The sequence below is a fragment of the Anser cygnoides genome, chromosome 3, assembly GCF_040182565.1.
Source record: "Anser cygnoides isolate HZ-2024a breed goose chromosome 3, Taihu_goose_T2T_genome, whole genome shotgun sequence".
Lineage (NCBI taxonomy): Eukaryota > Metazoa > Chordata > Aves > Anseriformes > Anatidae > Anser > Anser cygnoides.
Window position 1 is genome coordinate 75,795,316 of NC_089875.1, and position 7,936 is coordinate 75,803,251.

Here is a 7,936-nt window from a genome sequence, read left to right on the forward strand (position 1 = left end):
AGCCTGGCTCAGACACAAAATCATGCTTTGGCAGTTTAACAAGCTGCTGTGTGTCTACTGAGCAGCTCTTAATATCCCTGTGCTGATCTCATCCTCATCGTCTTATCTATGCTCATGTGAGAGGTGTGCATACAAATGGATGCCTCAGCCTGATGCAAGCCAGCCTGTTAAGCCATGGTTGTCATATACTGTAGGCCACACAGAGCCCCCACACCATTTTTTTTTTTTTTAAACTTGGGCTTCATGCTGACACTGAGGATTTATAAAAATCTGCTGTGCAATTATAAAGATTTTTTGCTAAATATTCAATAAATATCTACGCGTGTGGTATAGGAAATGGAGCAGAATGGCTATTAGGAAGAAAGTTTAGCATCTGTTCATTGAGTTTTCATGCATGATTTGTTAGGTAAAGGTTATCAGAAAAGTCAATACAAGTGAGCACAGAAAACATAACATCAGTTAAACCTCTTGACAGGTGCATTACAAAGCAGCAGAAGATCATTTGAAACTGACCAGGAAAATTCAGTTGCTCCTGAAAGCAGAAATGCCTTGTCATACTCCTGGGCTGCTTTATGAACCCGCTGGTCTGCTAGGCTGAAAGCCATCACTCTGCTCCCAGATGGTGTGAGCTGCATTTGGAAAGGCAAGCAGGGTCTCTCATCCTGTGATGTGTCAGTCTAGCACTCTTTGAAGGCAGGTGAATGAACAGTGTTTTAAAAGAGGATTTTTACGCTCAGGAAAGATGCCAGCTTGAGACTAATGGAAACTCAAGTCCTTTGCTTACCCATGGAATTTGCACTACATGGGTGCTGGCAATACTCACAGCACCCACATGGACATTTCTCAGCTCTCTTTAGCTGGAAGCCAGAATAACAGGTATCTCAGGATCCGTTTTCCTGCTCTGCAGCATGGAAGAGCAAAAGTGTTAATGCTCTCTGATCTCATGAGAAAATGCTAGGCAGTTGTGAAATGGGGTTAAAAGGCCCTTGCCATGCAGCTATGCTAGCGTGTTGGTGTCTCCTTGCTAGGAACCCCGTGTTCCCTGTGTTTGGCTTCCAGCACAAGAAGGGTGCACATCTATCTGAATACATCTACATGTATGTGCAGTGACAGCTTCCTCCTACCCATTTCTGACCTTGGCTCCCAACTGAGAAGTCTCCTCCCTCCCTATAGTGCTGTATGTCTCTTATTTCTGCTCCTGGGCTTTTCTTTTCCTGCTTTAATACAGCCAATGAGATACTCCTATTTTATATGAACATCACAGCCTTTCATCAGGTGAGTGTCTTGAGTTTGGTCTACCAAACCATTAAAATATCACAGCAAATGATTTGTTCCTTGCTGTATTGATGAGCAGAGCTGAAAACTTGGTTTACTTTGAGTGTGATCTGTCCCCTTGTCTGTGGCTGCTCCGTTCAAAGACATGTCCTGCTACTTTTCTTTCTATGCCACCTAAAACCCTTTCCTCTCCCCTTCCTTATTGCTCATAAATGAATCTGAAAGCAAAAGACAGGTAAAAATCATTCCCCACATTTAAACTGGGATTCATAAATGGTACTCAGATTCTCCTAAACATTGCAGCTGTATTTCAGGCCATTAAGCTGCCAGTGAAAAGATTTGTGTTCCTTTCATTTCAGTCCCTTGACAGATCCAATTGCTAGATGTAAAAGTTTTTAATTAGATATTTAGAAATCTTTATAATCTGGTGGGATTACTGAGCAGAAACCCAGCACTGCAAAGGCCATAAGGTCTGATCAGGAAGAAAAATCTTTATAAATAAGCATGCACTGAAAGAAAGAGCAAAATAACCACTACCTCAAGCTATGAATCAATGTGTTCCTGAGAGGTTAAGGCCCTGAAACAGAAATGTCTTTAATAATATCCCTAACTTTATGTGACCCCATTGACTTCAGTTATATATGGATCAGTAGTTTGCTCAACTGGGACTTTCTTTTATGGACTAAAATAAATTCATTTTTTATTCATGGTATAAAAAAAATCATTCACAGGGTCTGGAAATGTGGCCCCTATGCAGTATGCAAACAGTGTCTGGGAAAATATAAAATCAAAGTAGAGAAGTGTGGGAGAAAGTTAGTAATATTACCCCTTTAAACTGCTGTTGGAAACTGAGGCTTAAGGACTCAATGTTTTATCTAGGGCCATGCAAGCAGTATATGGCAAAGCCAAAGAACAGATGCTGATCTCCCAGGTCCTGCCCTCTATACCTTAATCCTCCAGTGTATACTCTATGGAAATTTCAGCCATCCTATCTCCTACTTTAGACCTTTTGCTAACACATGCGCAACTGGAAGGGACAGCAAAGTGAGAGCTAGCTAATTCTTTACCTTCTAGCGATCAGGAAATATATCTTCTTCCTGCTCTAATATTTATTTATAATCTTGAGTATGATATACTAGTGAAATGAATATTTCTGGATAATAATCTCTGTATGCATTTAAAATAAAAGTGATTTTTTGGGGGTCTTATTTATTCAGATAATTCTAACTGATACCATTTTTCTGACCAAGTGCATCAGACAGTCTATTGCAGCTCATTTCATAGCATCAGAGTGCAAACAATAAGAAGCAGACTCTCCAAAGCTTGAGTAATTAAATACAAGTAGGGCAGTGGCAATAAAGAGAAAGAAAACACTGGATAAGTTTTCTGAAAAGGAAAAAGGTATAATTACTTCAGCCAAAGGGCAGCAATAACATAGACATTGACAAAATATAAGGATTTTATGTGCTTATTGACTCAGCCATTCACAAAAAAAAAATCATTATCGTAGCAAATGCCACATTACACGATAGTAATCAACTACTGTACTGTACCTCTGAGATACAAAGCACTTTTTTTCTAAAAATCAAAGGCACTTTTCTGAACAGGTGAGAGAAGAACTTTATGGTTGTGCGATGATATGGCCATATGGTTTTCTTTTTGCTTTTCTAACATTTAGCAGTGCTTTTTGCTCTCTTTGTTTTATCACAAAACGCTCTGAGGTGCTTCTGCTGGCTTTTGGTAAAGTAGCTGCAGAGTTAGTACAGAAGCTTTGAACATGCCCAGCTGAGGCACATATGACCACCTCAGCTGTGAATGATAAGCTTGCAGTGTGAAAGGAATGAAAAAGATAAAGGTAAGCTTATCTAGAAACCCTAACTCTCCTTTTTTCCATCCATCCTTGCTGCTAGCAAGGTGTCTGTTGGACTATTGATAGGGATCCTCCATTTTAAGACCAAAGGGATTACCAGGCTGTGGAAGAAGAAACTGATGAATGCTGACAGAGTATCAGAATTTATACTTACTTGTGGGTGATGACCGCAGCATTGAGCAGGGACAGACAGGATGTCTTTAGATAAGCAGCCCTAACCCCATTTTTGGCATCTATAACTGGACACTAATAATTCAAAACCTTTCCTTAGAAATATAGGCGGCCAGTTGCGTTTCCAAAATATAGATATCACAGTCATGAGAAGATACCTCTTCTTAGTGTATAGTGGGTCAGCCTTTTTTTTTTTTTTCTTTTCTTCCTCTCCATTTCTGCTTTTGTACTTTTGGGGACAGATAAATATTGGCATAATTTAACTGAGTATGAGCCTTTTTTGATCTCTCTGTATGAGGTCTGTCTCAGTCTCCTCAGCGCAGGAAACTGGGGAAGGACCCTCCTGATCACTGGTAGGCTGGGAACCTGAAAATGCCATCCAAATTCAGAACATTATCTTCATTTGGAAGACTGATATTCCTTTACTTCCTTAGTATTGCTGTTTTTGTCCTAATGACTGTAATCATCTCCATCTTAATTAGATTTGGAAAAAAAAAAACCCACACCCTCTGAAAATTGAGGAAGAACAGAACAAAGCACCTCCAGATGCAAAAGGCTGATGTATCAATCTACTAGCAGAATGTGGATTTCAGGTATCTGAGATGGACTACTTCAGCATTAGAAAGTCTGTGATGCTTTTAAAATCTGTTCTTGTATTTAAAAAAAAAAAGCCTTATATATACTAATTTACCCAAGACTGTGGGCCATAAGAAAATAATGTTATCTTGGCTCTGTAACTTCTGTTATAAATCATCTGCAAATACTAAAGCAGCTTTATTTGCTGAGGTGCTTTTATTTCTGAGTTGATATGATACGACAGAAAGAAATCACAATTTCTAAGTAATTTGGGATGGCCAATGTGATAAAACTGCTTGACTGTAACTGTGCTGTATGTTATGTGAATGAAATTTCTATGGGTATATATATTATTTTAGATGTGGTGTTACTAATTAGCATCTAGTATGATTATCTGTTTCATCAAAAATATCCCTATTTCCACAAGACCTTTTAAGGTGAGGGGCAGGCAGGAAACAAGTTCTTTTTCTGTAGCAAGTTTAACATCTGCTGTATCTATGGATAACAGGTTCTGAGGTGAACTGCTGAGTGTGTCACAGTACAGCTGGTAGAGTTAAGTGTGGAAAGTCAGTCTGAGCACATGCTGTAATGGATTTGACCTCGAAGAGCACAATAAAGAGAAATTGCAGATAACCATCTGAACTGACTTCAGAAGCCTGTAGCCCTGACTCCCTGGATACCAGGAGAAAAGAGAAGGACTAAATAGATTGGAATGAACAATCAGAAATACAAGAGTGAATAAATGCTTAATATTTGAAGTGCTGACAGTAGAAGAAAACATAGAAGAGCAGTACATTTCCCTACATGATTCCAGTCATATTAAGAAAGTGAAATTCCTTAAAAGACAGCTTTGTAAAAGTAAAATATATATTGAATAGAAGTGAGATGTGAAAGTAGTGTTGGAACAATAAAGACATGCAGCTGAGAAGATCCTAAGCACCTTTTCATGGTGAGCAATTCCTCATTAAAAATTCTAAGGAGAAAGGAGAAACTACTCACATGGAGAGTAAGAGCTTCATTCCTCTGCTGCAGTATATTTCAAATTCTTAATCAGCATGGATAAGAAATTCAGATAGAATTATGTAAGAATATGACACAGGTAGTTGCTTCTCTGGTCATCACAAAACAGGATTTCCAATTCACAGGAATCAGCTGAATGCTTATATGTGGTTTTGGTCAGAAGTATAAGGAATTTTCCTGTGAGCTGCGAGTTCTGGGGGTGTTACTTCTCCTAGAAATATTTTGCCTCCCATTCAAGATATGCTCCCTGGACCACCGTTGTGCCTGCAGCAAGATCTATACTTGGTCCATCCCAGCAGGACCCAGTTTATGGCTCCAGCCTTACAGTTGGCAGTGGTAGATTTTACAGGGCTCCGCCTAAGAAGGTCATCAAATGACAGAGCATCTGGGATATAAGTACAGTCATTTTTGGATCACGTTTTTCTGGGCTGAAATGCTGCACATTTTTGAGCAAACCAAATTCAGAGGCTTCAATTAAAATACTGTACCTACATGCTGATTCCCGGCAGGCAAAGTGTGGGAAGAAATGGCCTTAAGCACGAGAGGTGTAGGTATGAAGAAATGAAAGCAGAAGGTGAAAGCACAACTATTTGATCTATTCAATGGTATAAAAGGGTAAATATCTGCAACTCGAATGATTCCATCAGTTTGACCTTCCTAAAGTTAACTTGAGACTGCAAAAATCACGGTACTGTATGCTTGTGGTCTAAAACAAGAAGATGGAAGATAGAAAAGAAAATGGAGGCTAAGAGAGTCAAAAGGACATCTATGTTTGTTGTCCCAGAAAACATCAGGGCAGAACTGGGAGTAGAGCCCAGCTCACATTGTATCCGCTACTTGTTATAAGGATGGGCTTTCCACTTGGTTATTCTTCATATTACATTTATTAGCAGAAGTAGGATTAGGAGGAGCTTTGTGGATGCTCTGGGACTGGAGACTGTTGTGATCAAGTGCTACTTGTTTTCTGTCTATTGTGTTTAAAAAGAGAGGCAGAGTAAGGAGATAGAAAGTGTGCACATGTTCACTGCTGCATCTGCTCTACAAAGCCCCGAGTCAGAGTAAAAATAAGCCTTTGAAGAGAATATAGACAGCAGTGTATTTAGTTTTGATTTATTAAAATAGTTTTCAGACTGCAGTCTTATTTGTCCTGTGAGAACTGCGCTCTCTGGTAATGGGAGCATTGAATTTTCATGTGAAACATTTTAGAGAGCATATTTTTTTCCACGTACAAGAGTGTGACAAGAATCTGTTCTTGTATGATGATGTGCAAGTTATTACAGCTGCTATGCTAAACATGTATTTATGATCACTGCTGGCACGGCTGCTGTGTATTTTGTTTATATTGTTAGAAACCTAGTTGTGACACATTATAAAAAATACATTCTTTTGTGATAGTCTTACACTAAGGCAGAATAAATCATACCTCCTACCTCTGTTCTTGCTTTTCTGATATTGCACCTTTGCTTTTCCCTACCCCAGAGGAGGGAGCGTCTGTGTGATTCTCAGTCCCATACCAGATGATGTCGAAGGCCTCATGAAAGGGCAAAAATAAATGCCTTAATATAGCTGTCAGAAAGATGAGCCCCAAACCTCTGCATGCAGCAGATATGGTCCTTCAATCAGAATAAGTTGCTTTCATTAAATGCTAGTTTGGGAGCAGTCTAGAAAAACTTTACACATGTGAGGAACAATGTAATGAATAATTTCAAAATGGGGAAAACAAAGCTTTCAAAATACACAAGAGTTAGCCAGATGCAACGCTAGACAAGTATTCCTCATGTCATTCATTTACCCTGCTCTTTCACACTAACATGGATAAAAGATGACTACCTCCTCTGCGTGCATTTTTTTTTTTTTAATGAAAGCACAGTCAGATTGCAGCACAATTTAAAAGCTCAAGTTTTGGTACTTTTGAGTTAGATTTCCTTGTTTCTTTTCATTTCCCAAACAGAATATTTCAGTATTGTCTAACTAGCAGCATTCTAAGATAGTGTATCATCATATGCATTGTGTATGAATGTCCTTCACAGGCCGCCTTCTGGTTGCCTGTCCATGTTGCCACTGAAATCAGTGGTGCAAGATCAAACCCTATTGTTCTAAGAATCAGTATTACTGAAGCTTAACTATGTGGATATGTAGGTATACGTCAACATATATATATACAGATGGTTACACCTACACTGCTGTAGATATTTAAAGGATATGAGTTTATGCAATACCAGTAGAGAAAAATGCAATACTATTTTTTGTTATTTCTAATTCATTCACATACAATGAATTATTTGGAATTTTGATTTATTTTGTTCCTTCTTTTAGAAATTTATGTAACATGTAGTAAATGTTTCGCTTACTAATTCTTAAAAAGCGAATTATATTTTACATTATTAAATGTTTTAGGACTCAATTTCCAATATTTTTTTTTTTGCACTGGAACATAAGTAAATATGAATATGAAAAATTGTTATTTTATTCATATTTAATGTGTGAAAAGGATAATGAGGAAGAAAAAGGTGTCAGAACTTTTTTTCAACAGCTTTGGGTCCAAATGATCGAAACACACTATATACACATCTTAGTGTCATGCTTATTGACAGTCTAAATGTGAATAAGAGCCAGGTGACTGAGAGTTATGCAGACGTGTTTGCAAGGCTGATGTCTTATTTTTTAATTTGCTTTTATATAACAAGAGAAAGCAGTTCCAGACAATATATATTGGGTATTTTATTGTCTTCTCCGAGAGCTGATACTGCTGGGAATGATTCCAAAACAGCTATTACTGAACCCTGAGAAAGAAGTGATGGGAATTTCAGTGGATATCGTAGTAAAGCAAACATTTACTACCCGTTTTCACAGGTGTTCTTAAGCTTTTCTCTTAACCCAGAAAAGAAATCGTGCCCTTATATTATGTACCACTGGGCTGTGATTTTCGGTTGATGCTCAGCTTTCAATGGTGTATATGTACAGACTCTTCATAAAACAGCTTGTTAGAAGGCATTTTGTTTAATTATGTTTTGTTGTTTTGAC

The 7,936-nt window shown here is 38.2% G+C and overlaps 1 long non-coding RNA gene across 2 annotated transcripts; it reads left to right on the forward strand.

The window, feature by feature from the left end:
• The first annotated feature begins 2,744 nt into the window (after positions 1 to 2,744).
• On the forward strand, positions 2,745 to 6,727 carry LOC106032559 (uncharacterized). Of its 2 annotated transcripts, none has more exons than XR_010830435.1 (3): positions 2,745 to 3,279; positions 3,799 to 3,941; positions 4,401 to 6,727. It is a non-coding gene; the product is annotated as an uncharacterized lncRNA (long non-coding RNA). The 2 variants fall into 2 exon arrangements; XR_010830436.1 differs by having other exon boundaries at positions 2,760 to 3,279; positions 3,799 to 3,909.
• The last annotated feature ends 1,209 nt before the right edge of the window (positions 6,728 to 7,936 follow it).